Here is a 19,225-nt window from a genome sequence, read left to right as displayed (position 1 = left end):
TTCTGTGAACCTGCAAAAAACTGATGCAGAAGGAAACAAATGGTATAAAATTACACCACCATTCATACTGTGGTGATAAAGGTGTATCTGGAGATTGTAAAAAAAGGATTGTATTAAACTATACAAATCCTCCATCTGAACATTTAAGTGTTAGATAATTCTTGTCAAGCCTTCCTAAGCGCAGATTCTTACTTTGAGATTAATTACATCAACAGCTACTGTATGTATGTGGAAAGCTTTGATGGCCTCCAGCATTAGCTAATCATACATTTCATGTAGCACATCTCCTGTTAGCACACTGTAAAAGCAAATCTCTACGCAAAAGCAGTTACTGCACATGATAGCATGGAACAAACAGCAATTGTATTTATTCCCCTATGGGGCTTGTTATTTTCTGGGCATCTCCGAGTGGCAGCTTCAGAGAGTCAGAGACAAAGACAAAGTGTGTGTCTAGAGCAGCTCTTGAAATACTACCATCCAGCAGAGAACCTTTAAGAGCTTCCATCATCATTTAACCTATCATGTCCAAGGGAATAACAGTAAACCTCAAACAAGTTACTGCTGTTACACTGAATTCTCCAATTTAAAGTTTTTTATGTGATTTATTGACAAGAGCAAAAAAAAACCTCTTGGAATAGGTTTGAAAATAAACACTTTCATCCAGCTCTGGTCCTGGACTTGACCTTATAGGTCACCCTAAATCAAGTTTTCTTAATGATTAGAAACAATTGTAAGTTTGTTATCAGTAAAGGAAATAATTTGTTCAATTAAAGGGAACTCTGGTCTTTGAAGGATGAAGGCTATTCCGACATTCATTCCAAATGATCTCATTTAACCTATCACCTATTTAATTTGATTGCAGTTACATTTTTGCAAGACGTTTAATTGTTTAAATCATCTGGAAAATGTATAAAATTACATAATTTCACAAGATACCTGTCAGATCACAGTTTAAATTGTTCCAGGTCTTTAGAAACGATTTAGTTGCCATCTGTAAAACTTGCAGGATAGGGACTCTGATTTTCATTTTCATTTCAGCAAAGACAATAAAAGGAAAATGTAAAGATTTATAAGGCACATGAACATAATCAATGCAAGACATATACAATTTGTTATATAAATAAAGGTTTGTTAAAAATATGATAACTATAAAGCTTTAAAAGAAACTCCATGTACATTTCTCATCTTATCTAAAAAACAGGGAGAAATGCAGTTTGGTTTTGGTTTTTATAAGTAATGTCAGTTCTCAGAAACAATCTTGCAAATAATGATAAGTAATCTTTTCCAATAACTATTCATTTTGTCTGGAATTCACGTTCTGGAGAAAGAAATTTGTATCAAAATATGATTTGCATTGTGAGAAATGAGTTTTGTTAGAACAAAGCGGGACCATATTTAACACAAAAAACCTCCAATATAATAGTGATTCTGTTTAATTCAAATGCACTGGTAAGGAATAAAAACAGACAATCAGGCGCATAACGAGGCAGTATAAAAATCTGGTTAAAAAGCTTTATATTTCACATCTCGCACATTGCTGATGTTTTTCTTCCATGCTTTGCTTATTTGTAGAAAGAAGTTACTGTATGTAGGGCTCTGAGGCAGAAGTTGGGCCATCAGTCCGTCTGGAGTGAAACCCGAGCCGCAGGATTCCCAGAAGAGCCCCGCGCTGCCTGGCCCTCCACTCTCCCCTCTCCAGGCTGGCTGAGTGCCCGATGTCGGGCTTATCACCTGCCAAACAAGCCAGGCAGAGCTGGGAGTGTCCCCCAGCAGCCGGCCTGAGCAGGAAAGCTGGTCTATCACTTCTTTCCTCTCCTCGTTATGCCCTGGCTCTCACAGGATATAGAAATCAAGATCCCGTTTTTTTTTTTTCCTGCGGACAGATAAATCATTTCAGCCTCACCAAATCTGTGAAATACCGTCAGCTGTTCCTCACGTACACAGGGCAAACCCGTCGACAATGTCGTCTTCTTGCCACTCAGAAAATATCTGAAACATTTATTTAGGAATATCTCAGACAGTTTAGAAAAAATAATTACCCATACACAGAGCCGCTGGCTCTTTCAAAAGAGTTTAAGGACATTTTTGGAACAGAATGCTCCACTCCCCCACAGTGGTAGATGGTGCTAATAATCTTATTGCCCCTCTTCTTTTCTTGAGATAAATCTTTTCATAAGTCATTTGTTTTGAGAAACATAACACCCGCAGATACAAAGATAACCAAAGGGAAAACAGAAAACGTGTTTGTTAAAGGTATCATGTAAAAATTTCAGATGACAGAAAACAAGAATGTGCTCACGGCTCAGTTCTGACAAGGTGCTCCAAAATGTACCAGTAATGTGACTTCCTGTGTAAGTCCATCAGGGACATTCTTGCTTGGGCCCAATAAAAAAAAAAACCATTTAGATTAAATCCCTTCAATTAATGAAGTTTTTCTGCCAAATAATCATTAACCTGACCAATGCCTTTAGAAGAGACCGCAAAACAAAATCGTCCGTTTTCAGTCTTCGTTTGATCTTGACGATCTCAGAATGAAACAGTGGTGTGCTGAGGACCTGTGAAGGCAAGGAGGGTGTGGAGCAGGATCCTGTCTCCCCAGCTCCAGGGCTCTCTCTCCAGGTCACCCAGGGGGAGGCCCACGAGGTGCCCCGCCGGTGTTGTTTCCAGCCATTCCAACGTCCTGCTGCACTTCTGACACGGACATCTGGGAAGCCCATCGGGTACCAGAGGGTATCGGGGAAGGGCAGCAGGAAGGGAGGAAGGGGCTTGCTCCCCAGCTGTGCCAGCGATGGGGTCCGACACCAGTAATCCATGCAGCCAGCAGTAAGACCTGACGTGCTGTGTCATGGTGTATTTTCCAAACACGACTGAAAATACAGCAAATTGGTGATCCTGCAATAATGAGAATGCACACTAAGAATGAAACACAAGTGGCTGTTCAAGCCTATCTTGTAAGGTTTTTGTTTTCTTCTGGTCCGGTTTCTGACAATGTTAAACGGCTGCAGATTTTCATCCCAGAGGTGGCCATACTTTGACTCTCATACTTTTGTTCCAGTAAAAAACTCACTGGCAAGTGAAAATATTAATCATTGTTAACATCTCTCTTAAGCACAGTTCACCAAAAAATGTACTCTGATTCTTTTTTCAAACTGTCACCTGAAATTTTATGGTAGTGCGGACCAAAAACTTAATACATTCCCATGACATACAGTATGACTATTTTAAAGGGAAAAAAGAGTATCGAGCCAATATTCAGATTTAAAAGCCGTTTTAAATGACCTTTCTTCAATTGCTTCCTGGGGACTGGGCTCCTGTAAAATCTGACACTCGCACTGCAACAAATGGCCTGTGTGAGGACTTTCAGTGCAAATACAAGTCAACATATCACAAAGTACTGGGCTACTCATCTGTAACAGATTGTGGAAGACTTGGCCACACATCACAGCTTGCATGTGAAGGGTTTTTAAAGTAGTTTAAATTGCAGGGTATCACTAGACAGGAGATGGATTGAGTTGGCCATTCTTATGGATCACACTCGCTTAACTTGGAAGGAATTGCCAGCCTGCCTCTGAATGACACATGCAGTGCTTTAAGAGCTATTGCATTTCCAGAGGACAGCTGTTGGTGATCTTCTCGCCCTACTTCTGTTTCCCAGAGAGCCTGTACCCTCCTGTCAGGTTTCGGTAGAGGTGAGCTGTCCGCCAGAGTGTGATCTAATTGCTGGGCACTGTGCCACTGTGTATTTTAGGAGCTTATTACTTACCCTGTGGCAACTCAAGACAACTCAACAGGCGATTTTCCAGCTGACAGAAGAACATGAAGGATTGTACCTGACTCTAAAAGCGCCCTTCAAGAAACATTAGAGTGGAGGTCATCATGAAATAAGATTGTGTGATACATCTGCCGAAATGGAGAAAACCAAGCTCATTAACATCAGTGACCTTAAACACAGTAGAACTGTACAAATCTTCTTTTAGTAATTTCACACCCTGGGTATATATATACAGTACATACACTTCATATTCCTTCTCTGGAATAATCTGCATCAAGCCCTGCATGATGCATTTGGATAAGGTATAGCAGACACATAGATTTGTATTTGCTTCCTTTAATGCAAAAGGAATTTCAGAATTGTATTGAGATCGTTTTCCACAGAGCTCAGATGTCAAAGCACAGCAGCAGCTCTCCACAGCGATCCTCTATAGCGCCCTTTCTCCCGCAGCTCCGTCCTTATTGGATCACTTATGTTGATACAACATAGACACTTATGATCTCTCTAAATCTCTAGTGACCAAGGAATAAGGGAAAAGTGTTATATTAGTCATGTTAAGCCCTTAATTATATCAATTTAGGTAATGGAGAACTCAGACAGAATTGGAATGCAAACATGCAGACACTGCAAGCTGTACACCCCTGGTCTTGCTCATCAGGAAGTAAACTACAGATACAAAATTACAAGTATTACATGTGTACTCACGTCACATACAAATAGCCTCACAGCATCTAAAAGCAGCCAATGGCTAACTGTCTGCAAGAAATGAGGTGAATAAAATCAGAATTTACAATACAGAGAGCAGAGGTACCCTCAAGCACCTGGTGAAGATATTTTGCAACACATTTTACATCTGGTCCTATTACCAATGCTGACAGAAAGACAAAGTGAGACCCATAAAGAATGAAGTTTAAATGAAAGTTCTGTAGGAAGTTGAAACCTCATCTTGCCAACTTCTGCCGTCCTGTGTATCAACAGTATCAACATCAGAACTGTAGCCCAGCCCTGGTCCTGGAGGTACCCACCAAGTTCTCAGTTACGCAATTGAGCCCTTAACTGACTCAATAATTTATTAATTTGAACTGTTCGTTTTCAGCCCTTGAACATGTTGGCGGTCACCCTTTAAAACGAAGTAAAATAAACTTCAGAGTAGAAAAAAAAAAAACTTGCAAATATCCCAGCCAAGCAACTTGTTGGCTCAATTAGGTAATGAAGCTCAGCAAGAATGAAAAGCAGCAGGTGTGTGAGCCCTCACACTGGGAACTCCTGGTCTAGAGCCCAGCTCACGGATTATTTTCACCACACCCCCACCTCCATCCCCCCATGCCCTCTGCTATAGCTTCCCGGCTCATCCTGCAAAAAAAGTGGTGGTGGTGGTGGTGGGGAGAACAACAGACTGGTAGATGATACTGAAAAACCTTCGCAGTGGGACTGTGGAGAAGTGGGTCAAAAGCTGTTGATGTGAAGCATTTAAATCAGAAGACAAGTGTACCTTTCTGCTGCAACACACTCACCCTGCCCGCTCTACCACAACCATTGCAAAAAGACAGGCAGCTTAACTCAGTGACAGGAAAAAAACCCTTCCTTTGAGGCTGGCGTATGAGATGTAGGTTTTTTTAAAAGGCCACAGTCTTGGATTCACAGTATTAACAGGGCTTCACAAAGGACTGCGATTTAAAGTACCGTAGGGGGGTATTAATACACAGTGTGGTACCCCCCTACAAAAAAAGACCATTTCCCTTGAACATGCAACATTTCGGTTTGGCTTAGTGATTCAGGCAAGCTGCTAAATAAAAAAAATGCACCAAATTTTCAAAATAGCTCAATTTGAGGGTACAGTACTGTATATGATTTCTAATGCCAAACAACTGCAGCAGACAAAAAAGGAGGATACTTTGGAAAGAAGTCATATTTGTGTCTGGTTAACTTTCCGGTAGAGGTACTGACATCAAATATGATACACAGTATCAAAGCACAGTCTGCCTACAGGACGTTTTTGAGTACCATGGGCTTTTAAACTCCCCTCCTCATCACTGCCCCCCACCTCCGCTAAAAGTCAAGCCCAGTGAGGAATGATATGCAGCTGACAGACTACAGAACAGCAGGTCCAGCACACACTGGTTATTTTTTCCTTTCCTGTTGGCTCACTCCAGTGATTTACGCTGCAACTTTCCTTGCTTATATGAAATTTTAAACTTGTATGGCACTCCCTTCAAAATGAGAACCAATTAAGCTTAATGAGGCCTGTACTGCATCATTTGTATGTGGCTTCAGTGTTCTGTGCAACCAGTAGCATGTTGGACAAAAAGGAAGGATGAAGCTCACAATGTTTCTGACAGAAAACCTTGTTTATTTTCTCTGGGCACATCTGCTACACACACACAAAAATCAGATATAACCAGACTAAAAAAATGATACAGTGGTTTGAATCAAATGTTAAGAGTGTGGCCAAAATAACAAATCATGATTGTTTATTGCCAACTCACTGAGGAACCAATTCCTGATAGCTGAAGATACCTTTCTGGAACAGTGTGGTAAACCTGTTGAGTACTGTTTCCTTACATGCTCTAGAAAACACCATCAGACACACCCTTTTTTGTCGTGAAAAGATATTAAAAACATGCAATATGTGAAGGCAAAATAAGTTTGGACCTTGGATTCAACAGAAGAATTGGGATCTAAATTATGTTTGGGTATATCCTTTAACACCTCCCAGTGTTTATATGACACAGTTCCATTAGGAATTGTGCATTACAAGCATAGCATTCACTCATCTGCAATAAATCTCTCTTAATATTATAGAGGTTTTCATTTCATGTCAGCAGGATTGTTACCCTATAAGCCACGGTACTATAAACAATATATTGTGACAAAGCATTTGTAAATATATTGTGTAAGAGATGAAAAACTGCAGAAAAACTACCACATGTTGTACAACAGGTAAAAAACATGTTCACAGTTATTTAACTATATAGAAAAGCACAGTTAAATCTGTGACAGTTAAATACCCTACAGAAATGCTTTCATGCTCTATAAAAAGGCTTCTAAACGGAATTGGGATATTTGTGGAGACTTCCTTAGGTTATTTTTGTGTGGGATTCTCAACACAGTTACGTAACTAAAATATCCTATTACTGGTTCCAGTTCCAAATGTTCCTCCATCACTAGAAAACATGCTATATGGCTCAGACTTCACTGACCTCAATTTTGTTTGCTCCTCTTTCTCATCAGTGCGTTCACTGGTGTCTCGCATACGCTATACGCAAGAGGGATACAAATGGCGGGGACAGTAAGGTACCCGTGTTAGAAATGTCTGTTTGTTTACTCCAGACAACACGTGATTAGACCTGTGAGCTAGTCAAAATGACTTCTTTCAAAAGCAGAGCGAGACTTAAAAAACCTGATTCAGTGAGATTCTGTTCTGCTGCCAATGTGAGGTGCTGCCATAGGAGATTTCAGACTCCAAACATCTGGGTGACAGATAAGCAGGCTTCACCCTACAATTTACTCCGAGCTGTACATTACTTAAAGGGGTCAGCTAAATAGGAGCTAGCTGAACTGACTTTATAAAACTCACTAATAACATACTGGATGTATGGGTGGATTTTGAAGGGCAAAACCACAACATACCAGCCATTGAAACATATGTTACGAATAAAATTGGCTTCTATTAAGCTGGCTATCATTAAAAGTGCATACATTTTACAAAGTACATTCAATGCCTAACAGTTCATTTAACGACTGGAATCAGAAAGGGAAAAAAATGTATTAAATTTAATTACTTTTACACAGAATTACCTCAAGGATTATTATTTTTTGTGCACAGAATTCATGTCTCAATTTCCTCACATTGGAAAGACCCACAAAACTGACATTGCTGTGGTATTTACATTTGTAAAAGCTCAGTTGAAAAGCAGCTTAGCCAAACAAAGTCATGGCTTTATCAGCACAGTTATAAGCTTTATGGTCTTTCCTTGCTGTCATTTCTGCTTTGTACTTTCATTCTTTTCTGAAGCATAAAAAGGTCATTTATGAGCAGGGGGCTGTTAAAAGTTGTAACTTAGCGGTGAGATTACTGACTTCAAATATATAAAGTGCCCCACTGTGATTCCAAAAGAAACAATGCATGCAGAAAAAATGAACTGTCTAATAGAAAAACAAAACTCACAAACACTAAAGAGGTTACAAAAATAGTCATTAGAATGATCACTTTACTTTGCTTGGTCATGTAGATAACAGCCGGGGCAATGTCCTTACTATGAAGTGTAGAAGGTTGAGTATGTGTTTGCTCAACTAGAGTGCAGTTTGTTAACACTTTTATAAAACTACCAGAAATGCTTAATCCTGTTTCTAGTTAAGGAAGGAGGAGGAGAATGTGCTAAATACCATCGTTAATTATGGAATTGTTGGAGCATCACAAAACCAGCTTTTATTTACCTAATGTGAACCATATTAAATATTTTCTTTTGAATTTTTTGGCAGTTTTTAAGAACAACAAAATCACGTTCATTCCAGTGTAAACCAACTGTTGATATCTGCACAGCTGTACATAATGTTATATTAATAGATTCTCTATTTAACAACATAACAAATCTGACACAATACCGGGTGGTTTCCTTTTGCACAGATCACCACTGAAAAGATACCATTACAGGACAGTTTTGCTCTTGCTTGGCTGGGAGCATGCTTCCAGCCATCTTAAACTGAGATATGTTATGATCAAAGCAGAATGAACTGTTGGATCCCCATTCACAGCTATGCAGAAAACAGGACATTTGCAAGTGCCAGCCAGTTTATTTTCTGGGCGGCCTGTTGTCTCATGGGAAGAGAACCGTATAAACAGTAACGTGTCACGAGTGTCACAGCTGGTTATCATTAACATCTGCGACAGAATGAAGGATGCTGCTGCTTGTCAAAGTCATTATTCAATTAACTGATTGCTATGCTGTTTTAGAAAACGCAAGGCAAGCTGCCACATTTTCATCACCAAAGACTAATAATTCCTCATTTACTCTGCGAAGGAATCAGACACTACATGCCCCAAGTGTAGCTTTTCAAATTTGTAATTGTTCCCCTGTAGTGTGTTTTCTTACACAGACAAATGACACCATTTTTCTAGCACAAGCTACTGAATGTGTCCTTATTTCATCTGAGTTGTGTTAGTAAGAGGCTTGGGTGGCTTAATTTCCACAAAACACCCACTTGGAAATAACAAACTTGTATCATTTTTTGATTAAGTACTTCCTAAAACCTCACTACCAGAATTCATTTCTAAAACTGTATGTGAAGGTCAGACTACTTAGAATGGGCGATTTTCAATACATACATCCAGCTGCCAGTTAAGGACGCGAAACTACTATTACTAAGGCTACACTATTGATATCAGTACTATTGCTAGTATTACTACTTTGATAAAATGAAAAAAGACTCAAACAAGCAGCTAAATGCACAATTTTCCATTAAACAGTGAAAACCCTAATTGTGCAAAATACTCATTTTGACACGGACTATCAAATTAAGAGAGTTGGAAAATAAGGGATTGGACATCAGTGAGAATGCAGATCAAAGTCTTGTTTTAACATCTCACGCTGTGTAGGAACATGTTGACTTTTGACTGCTCATTACGACACAGACTAGCCACCTTATTTGCCAATGTAGCAATATTTCTAAAACAATTCAGTCTAAAAGAACTCATTAACTGTCCTATGAATGGGAAAACTCATATTTAAGAAGACACCATGAATCGTCATGCACCTGAAGATTACTAACACACTAGCCAAGTTGAATTTAAACTTACCAACGATATCATCATTCAGCCGCGCAGTTTGTAAATAATCAACAATGCGTTAATACATCTCTAAAATAGAAGGGCAACTATTTATTTGTTAAAACCCACTTGTATTTTATCTCTTCGGCATTTCCACGGAGATTCAGTTAACAGAACATTAATTGCCCTCTCATCTGCGGAGACTTGAAAGCAGCTCACTGGCGACCCCTACACTACAAGAGTGGAAATAGCAGTTTGAAATTCAAACTCGGTTTTAAGGTGACAGAAGGCCGATTTAAACCTTTTAGAAGGGGAAGATCTTAAAAAAATAAAAATCCAACCAGCTAAAACTAATTTAGCCAAATCAACATGAGAAAGGCAACTGGAAACAGAGCGATTTCGACTATTTAGGAAGCAAGCACGTTTCCACAGACTGTGAGATCAGTCAGTTAATGTTCAGCGTCTCTTCTCTCCGCAGCGCAGTTTATTGGGAACGACTGTGACATGTAAAATCTCATGATTAAATCCAAGCTGAAAAGTATCCCATGTGGGATCAATAACTGGCCTGTAGCGGTAAACTCGAGTTCAAACTCCAACCCTGATGACAAAGGTCAGGCCGAGACTCACAGATTTCCCATCCTAAGGGTACAAGCGTTCTCGCAAAACATTTTTGTTCTCCGTAATTTAATAAGGCGCTTCTTCTTTTATCGGGAGAAAGGGGCAAAATGGAGCCTTCGATGCCCTTGGGACATCTGTGGACCGGGCTGTTTTACTGGTGAACTGTGAGCAGAGTTCAAGAGGGAGAAAAACACCAACAAAAAGCTCCATGAAGGAGCTCTTCATACCACCTTAGCCTGGCTGAGATGACAGGGAGCTGAGTGGTACAGTATGTAGTCAGCAAATGCATCAGGGAAAAAGACGCAGCGCAGTCCTTTTATGTGTGGCTCAGCGTGCATGCCTCGTCTGGAAATCTCTACCGCAAGTACTATAGGAACCCTTATAGAAAAGGGTTAGCAGTTCACTTTCCTTGGGAGCCGAGAACAGTGAAAACGTTTAATCCTAAACCACGCCAAAGCATGCCCTCGGCTCATTTAGTATCTCAAAACACTCCGGAGGAACATCATGGAAGGTTTTTTTTTTCCTACAGCACACCGCACTGCTTTTTTTTTCAGTACAGTGCACAGTTAAATCTAGAATGGGGTTTAGACAGAGGTCAGAAATAAAAGGTATGCTCACGATGAAAAATGTCAAGAGGGCCCGTAGAGACGTCACAAAAATGTAAAGTTTGAGTGGAGTGTCCGAAAAAAAAGCACTATATAAGTTAAAGTAATTATTATTATAATTATTTGCGCATGTACTTACAGTACACAGATATTTACACATGTAGAAATTACAGATTTTGTATTAACCATAACTTATAATGAAATAAAATGACAAAAACTATAAACGTTTTTATTAAGGATTTAACTATGATTCTAGGTACAATTTAATAACATTAGTACATGACCGTTGTCTCAAAGATGAATCAGCTGTGTATCTGAAACATATACGACTTAAAAACCATTTTTTTGTCTTTTTTAATGTGTGAATACCTACAGTACCAGTGTATCACTGCTTGGTATTAATACAAGACCCTTGACCATTTGGAAATTAGCATTTAATTTCGCATTATGTCTGTGCATTAAATACTCCTCATTTAGGAACAAATTCTCACGTAGGGATAATTGATTCACACACGGACCCAGTTTACTCCACAGGCAAAAACGAAAAAACCTGAGACAGCACAGACACCACCCGCCCCAGCCCAGCAGGTCAGCGCCTCCCCTTGAGAAACACAGATAAATTGCTTCTGTGAGCAGTGGTAATTTCACGCTTCGCCAATTGCAACCATTCGCTGCATTTTTTCCCGAAGTAATCAAACTATTATGAGACAACGAGCAACAGATTGTGTCAGTGGGATATTGCGCTGATAGTTTAATCAGTCAGTAACTGCCTTTTGCAGAAACAATATCTGCAAAATACCTGTTACGGATTTTTTTTTAAACCACACTATTCAATAATTGCACCTACAATTGTGTATAATGTTCTTAGTGTTTTATTTTTTAAAAGGTACTTTAACTTTACGATGTATATTTAAATCATAACCATTTCTCATAATTAATTATATTTAAATAATACACGTAATGATCATAACGATGTATTTGTACACGCACATCGCTTAATTTTGTAGCTATTTTGCCGTTTGGTAAATCCTTTAACAACAATGCAAAAAACAATTATGTCAATTATGTCATTCGTTATATTTAAATAATTACTCATCAAATAGCTGGTAAAAAAGGTTCTGTGATAATTAGAACCGACACACAGTCTGTGCTTTAAAACGTTCCTCTGTGAAGTTGGCCCTAACTTTGTTACCTCTTGGAAAAACACGAATAATCTGGAATTAACGACACTTCTGTCTCCGTTTCCAACAAATGTTACCTTCACGTATTTGAAGTCACGGATGCAGAGCTTGCTTCAACTCGAGGAGGCTTGGTAATAGGACAGTACTGCAGCCGTGTCAGCTAGCGGTGCGCTAATGGAGACTTTATGCGGAGTGGCCGTCTTTTCTATGGCTCGTTTTATTTAATGCGCCTTCTCTCCGGTGACTACCCGCATCCCCACAGAAGCAACTGTAACCTTATGTCTTGTGTTACTGATGTTTTATTCAGTTACGCCTTTTTAAGTATTTTGAATTGTATAGAATTATCTGTTACTGATGTGTGCATTAAGGTAAACCTTTCTTTGTTTTCTGATTGGTTATATGGTATAAAGTGGTTAGGAAAAAGATCAGGGAGAGGGAGAACGCAGCAGGTGGAAATATAACTGTAAAAAAAGGAGAATATCCGTCTCCATCTAGTTCCCATCCTTACAGACAGAGCGTTTAACCACCATCGCACGAACCCTACAGTTACACTGCTCTCGAATGACATAATACTAGACAATAAAAAAAAAATCCAGCCAGTGTTACACGCATTTCACAATACGACAGCAGCGTCCTATTACAAAAGACAACACATGTGCTTCATGGTACAAATAAAACACAAAATCGCAGCCGCAGAAATCTAGTTTTCCACATAAACATCACACGGCAGGACACAGACAGCTGTTCACGCCCGCAGATCTGTACTAATTTATGAGCCAGCCATAGTGGATCACACAGTTCATATGGTCGCTGTATTTTAGTGCGTGTTGTTTTAGCACAATTCCAGTAGTGTAACTGCTCTGCGCACAATGTATCCTTTTGGCTCTTGAAATGCTCAATTAAATGTCAATCAAGGCCCCGTGTGAGGTTGTGTGATTCGGATTTCTGTCCACTAATGCCGTTTTGTAAGCATACATTTTATTTTAGCTTTCGGGTGAAGTTTGTAAAAGCATCTAGAAGCAGAAGAATTCTCCCAGGGGAAATTAGAGGGCATGTTTGGGATAGTTAGGGGACTGTGAACTTGTAAACTTGCACACTGGAAGATGTCCCTTCACTACATTGCAGATACATGATATATATCACTCAATTAGCAGATTTGTTTTTCCACAAAACATTTTAAGAAGAATTAAACAGCAGAGTCTATTAAGTAGCAATTAAAGACTTGTCATTTCGAAATCAAATGCCCCTGTTTCAGAGATGTTAAGGGAGAAAATAAGTGGAATTAATTAATTTTGAAGGGAATTTGTCAGCACTGAAGTGTTTTTTCCTTTGGTTCCATATTGGGCTGTTATGATTTGGAGAAAAGAAGTGTAAAATGTAAAGCAGTCACTTGCAGAATAATAGATAGTGCCTTTTAATCAGAAAAATAAAAACAAAGACCACAAGTATATCCACACAGGAACATGCACTGTTACTGTACATCAAACAGCTTCTGAATTGTACAGTGTGTTGATGCTCTCGTTACCCTAAGTGAATAAAAAACATGATACAGCCTGTTCATTAATTTGTAAGATACTGTATAAAGATACATCAATACTCAAAGCATTTTCTTTCTACTAACAATAGCTCACCATGAGACAATTTCCAACTAGAGTAACATGTTTTCTCTTTATTATTCTGGCTAGTTGCCGTTATCTTGAATCTCCTTTTGAGTTATGTGACAAATGTGTTTCTTGGGAATAAACAGGGGGAAATAGGGGAGTGATGCTAATGTGCTATTTTTCCAAGCGCCATATTCCAGTCTAATTTTGTTTCTTGGATTCTACACAAAAATTACGTTCCCTTGCAAGTATTTCTGAAATCAAATTGTTGCTCTCTTCAGTTTTAGTAACGTGTAGTGAAAACCTGTTTTTTCACATTTCCTTGTTTGGTGTATCACAATTATTAGCCTTAAGGACTGCCATTTTGAGTCGGATACAGTACTCGTAAATATTTGCTTGTTTGCAGTGTCTTTTACCAGTTCCATGTTTTTACCCCATCACAAAAGAAATTGTTTCAATTTAATCTTTGGTTCCTGATGTAAACTGTTGCTCCACAAGTGCATAAACATGCAGATAAAGGCAAGGTGCCCATCGGGGTTGCGCTTTAAAGAATTGCCTGTATGTTTTTGTAGGTGGAGATATGTTGGAAAGGACATAGAAACTGAAAATCAGAAGTGAGCGCTGGCGCTAGGGTTGAACATAATGCAGGAAAACAAATGAAACATGATAAGATGACACTAACGTGCCAAACTAGTAGCTTTTCTTCTTAAATGGGCACCTATCCCCAACATAATGATTTTGTATCTTTTATATCTGTTGAAAAATAAAGGCAGCAACCTCCTACTGACCTCTGCTTGCTGCCAAGAAGAATGTTACATCACCACATTTTCTCCCCCGAATGCCTCTATTATTTTCCCTTTTCTAGTGTCCCATGTATTAATTCCAAGTCTTCACGCCCTCTGCTAATGGAAAGCGTTGAAACTTCCAGCCCTTGCAGGCTCCTTTTTGGGTTCCTTTGCACGAAATGTGAAAGGTGCCTGATAACACCAGCTGCTCCCGAGCCCGGGCCGAGCACAGAAAGAGTCCTTTCCTGCTCGGAGCCCGGAGCTCGCATTCCGAGAGGCACCGTGAGGAAACGTGGCTGCTTTATTTTGACTGGAAAAGAGCTAGTGGAAATCCTGTAGTGTTTCTGTCACTCCTCTCTTATCTGTGGCCTCATTCATCAGCAACATCTAATCTAAAGATAGACACATTCAGATGCTTTGGCCTCATACTCCCCACAAGCCAACAATTTGATGGTATCAGTCTGGTCTTCCATTTTCTTGTTTAACCAAGAATGCTTGTATCACTTCACATGCGCTAATCCTTGGTAAAAGCAACATGTAAACCAAAGAAACCCCAATGTCTTTTCAGTCATAGCCTTCAATAGATTCTCTAGCCCTTTCCTGCAGCTTCCCCACTGACCACAGATGTTAACAATTGTGGCGCCTTATCTGCTAATTATGCCTCATTATTTTCCCGGAAGTAGATAAATTCCATCATGTTATCAAAGAAAGCGCTGGCTTCTGAATCGAACCAGAAGGGTTGTTTATGATTGAGAAAAAAAGCTTAATATTTGATACTTACTAAGGCAAAGAATATGGGTTAAAACCCATGGATCTTTTGTACCCTCTTTTACTCTTTGTGGGTTATTTCAAATGGTTCCTGTAGTCTTTATTGCAGGGCAAGATTGATGGACTCTCCAAATATGCTTGGAGTTCCTTTGAAAGCTGCTTTTTGCTGATGAACATAATGTTTATGGCAGAAAGGAAACTATTAAAATGAATCCTGGTTAAATTTCAAAAGCAGGATATGTGCCAAGGTGTCTCCAGAGGCAGTGAGGACTTTGGAAATATTTACATGTACCCAGAGTCTTTGCAGTCTTGTAGACAAAGTTCAAGCAGATAAACACCTTCACACAGTTCCTTACGTTCCTTTAAGACAGGCTGCTAAACGGAACCACTGTGTGACCTGTCAAACAACATTTTTCACCCAAAGAACATGCAATAGCCAAAACAGGCAACAGTGCGAAAATCACTGCGACTTTGCTTTTACTCCAGACAAACCATAGTGAGACCGAGCTGCTGCCAGGTGTCACTTTTACAGTCACACACCTCGTTATATAAGCTTTTATGACCAGGGATTTGTTTAAAGAAAAATAAACACACTCCACTTTCAGTTTCATGTCTCGCTGCTCATTATTTTCCTTCCCGAATTGTAAAGAAGAGATAATACCCAGACTGCCTAACTGCGCTGGGTCTGTGCCCCGGCCTCGGTCAGGATTACAACATTGGCCGAACGCCGTGAACAGTTCATGCCGCTAGGATAAGCCTAGATAAGCCCATAACAGCTACCAAACACTGAACCAATGTTGACTGAACTGCAATCAAAATATTATTATAATAATGTCATATATAATAATCGTGAATCGATGGTTAGCATTTCTGCCTTAAGGAGCTGGGGTCCTCCCTGGGTTCATTTCCATTCCTGGGTTCTTGGGGTACTGTCTGTGTGCAGTTCTCCCTGTGTTTGTGTGGGTCTCTTTCAGGTGCTCAGGTTTCCTTTCACAGACATACCGGTAGGTTAACTGGCTTCTGGAAGAACTGACCCTGGTGTGAGTGTTTGTGTCTGTGTCCGTTTGCCCTGCGATGGACTGGTGCCCTGCCCAGGGTGTACCCCCACTTGTGACCACTGCTTGCCGGAACAGGCTCCCGCCTCCAATGCGACCCTGATTTGGAATAAACGGTGAGAAAATGGATGGATTAATAATAGCAATCCATTTCTTTTATATAGATTTTAAATCCAGAAAGAACCCTTAGAACAGTACATATTAAAGGGGATCCTCGCCTTGCAGCTGGGAGATGCCTGGCACCTGCAGCCCCACTAACAGCAGTGAAGACGGAGGAGGGAGATTTTGCTTGAATGAACGATGTCATTTGCAAGGCCAGAGTGGAATTTAGCCAGGTTAACGGCAGGGGAATTAACCTCTGAAATGGGCCGTGGGATCTTTCACAACCAAGCAGTCATGTTCCTGGTTTGATGTCTAATATAAACGTCTGCAGCACACCGTCCCCGATCACCACACTCTGGCACGGGCCCATAAACACAACTCCATAGGGAAGAGTGCCACCTACTGGTCCACCTCCTGCAGCCACAGCCTGCTTTTCCCGGGAGATTTCCCATCCCCATACTGGCCACGTCCTGATACTCAACCAAATCTTTTCCCTCCCAGAACCGCATCTTGATAAGTAGCTGTTAATGCCTATTGCAGATTTACTACAGGTTTTATAAAGTACTAAGGGTTCTGTGGTAGAATAAGGCTGGTAGAATAAATCCTTACCACAGATTTCTTGTTTTGAACTGCATCTCACCAGACCTACATCAATGTGGTCTGCTGAGGACTGACTCATTACACAGAGAAGCTGCATTTACTACTGATATTTCCAGTTTGTATCATCAGATAAAACTTGCTGCTGTGCCCAGATTAATGATGAATTGCGTTTGGCAAACCCAGGTTCATCTCTTTGATTTCAACGCTGTTTGCTGGACCTCGGAAAACGTTTTCCAGTTTCCACATCGACACTCCCTTGCTCTGCGAAGGCCATAAACTGTGAAACTTTTAATTGCTAACACCTTGAGAAAATATTTCACTTTTTTATTTAAAAACATTTCAAAAGCTAGAAGAATAAAAAGGATATTTCCCCACCAAAAAGCACACAGATCCTTCTTAAACAGGAAAAGCAATATTCGTGGCCTGTCCGATGGAGAAAGTAATTTAATTTGAAACAAAAGAAGGGAACAATGCTAAGATATAAACAATCAAAATTTGCTTTTAATTAACTTCAGAAATGCAGTGATACTTTATCTTTTACTAAACTGACTGGTTCTGCAGCTGCATAAGACCTACAGCATTAAACTAAAAGTACGCTGAGAAATGCTGACGGTTTTACTAAAGCCTAGAAATACCCACTGCACACTAGCCTCAGGAGAGAGAGTGAGCTCTGCTGAAGAATACTTAATCCGATTTAGACCTTAACACAGTCCCACTGGGACTCTGTTCAGGCTTGTTATCTTGTGTTCACCCTGTCAGAGGTCAAAGCTGTCTATAAAAGGCTTAAGCCAATCAGTGTCTTAATGAAAAAATGTCTTTACATGGTAGTTTAAACCAAGTGGGAACTGAATCTTAGACCAACAAACAATTTTAGATTAATTTTGTACATCTCACACTGCTATTGTAAATACATGGCAGGTAATGTTGAAATGCTGTAAGCTGTTTTTTATTCCCTACTATTAGTTTTGTAACAGTAGCCCTCCTGGCTTTTTATGCAAAGGCTTGTCCGAGTCCACAAACAATCTTTATTAAATTTGAAAGAAGAAAGCAGTGTATTCTATGCCCTTCATTTGCACCAGTTAGGTAAAATAAAGCTCTGGTTAAGGCTAAGATGTTTTTTTCCTTTCTTTGAAAGAACTTGGCTAACAGTAGAACCGCGATAAACCGTTTTTATTAAACCGTCATTTTGAAAAATGCACTACAGGGCTGTTAAAGATGAAAGCTGTAGTGCTACTGTGCCATGTGACCCACTTGGAAAGATATTGTTACAGAGGTTATATGTTTATTAATGTGATCAGCACCTTTTTCCTTTTGGGAAATTATCCTACAACACAATACCCTGCAAAATGATAGGCTTTTCCTTTGTATTGTAATGCAACTTGTGCATTTACTTTTTAAATTTTATGTGCATTTTGCGGATATACAAACTTACTGTAACTTGGCTTGTGCTTTTCTGAGCTGCACATATGAGAGAATTTATATTTTGTTCCTTTCATATCCAGGTCAAGCTAATGGGAAAGACCAGTAGCGTCACAAAATTTCCTCAAGAAGAGATTCATAATCAGTACTTTCACAGCCATTGATGCCAAATCTCCTCAGTTGCAACAATTGACAGGAAACTGCGCCAGCAGGAAATGGGTTCAAGGGTCAGTGGGGAGACTCTGTCTACGTTCCTTCACATCGGAACCTGCCAGGAGTGGAAAAAAAGGAAGAGAAATGAAAATGGATGGGTAAATTCAGAGTGACAGGGCAAAGTTCTTTCAGGAAGAACAAAGGAGTTAATGAAGAATTATGATATTGGAGCTGAAGATGAGACGACAGATATAAAAGAAAGATAAAAATCTCTTGGCCAGAATGTGAGGCGATGAGGGCCAGAGGCACAAAAAGCTTCAAGCTGGTCTTAGGCCAACTGTCAGGTAAACTACTCAGGGAACATCTTGACAGAGATTTATTTTACTAATTTGACTGCCAATAATTCAAAGTACTTGTACGGGCAGCCTTTAAACTGTGCTATTACATCATTTTTCTTTTTTACCTTCTTTGTGGCTTGAAATTCATGCATTAGAAAGCATTAGAAGTTCCCTTTTCAATCAAATAATTAAATCATGATTATTTTATCAACATCTCCACTTAAAGTGAGAGGCAACACATTAAAAAGGAGTTTAAAATGTCCCATGGTATGTGTACAATTCATTTCACATGCTCAAAGACTGAGTTGCATAATGATGCTAGGGAACTTTGACTGGAATGTCATTACTCAAGTGAAAGAAGCATTGCTTGATTTAACTGTGAACAACAGAGTCCCGCCATCTTAAGTATCTTCCAGAAAGGAAATCTTTTTTAGAGAGAGAGAGAGAGAGGGAATCAGCCT

General features: G+C 39.6%; 1 long non-coding RNA gene across 2 annotated transcripts in view; it reads right to left on the bottom strand.

The window, feature by feature from the left end:
• Positions 1-1,049: 1,049 nt before the first annotated feature.
• Positions 1,050-19,225, bottom strand: part of LOC148644310 (uncharacterized) — a 37,560-nt gene continuing 19,384 nt past the window's right edge. Inside the window, exon 3 of one of the 2 annotated variants that reach the window (XR_015928672.1) lies at positions 1,050-2,892. This is a non-coding gene — a long non-coding RNA (uncharacterized LOC148644310). Of the gene's footprint in view, positions 2,893-13,357; positions 18,542-19,225 lie in introns of those variants that run through there. The other variant, XR_015928673.1, reaches the window with a different exon arrangement.

Source organism: Lepisosteus platostomus, chromosome 20, assembly GCF_059453375.1.
Source record: "Lepisosteus platostomus isolate fLepPlt1 chromosome 20, fLepPlt1.hap1, whole genome shotgun sequence".
NCBI lineage: Eukaryota > Metazoa > Chordata > Actinopteri > Semionotiformes > Lepisosteidae > Lepisosteus > Lepisosteus platostomus.
Note: the sequence above shows the minus strand (reverse complement) of the source record. Positions and strands in the feature narration are given on the sequence as shown.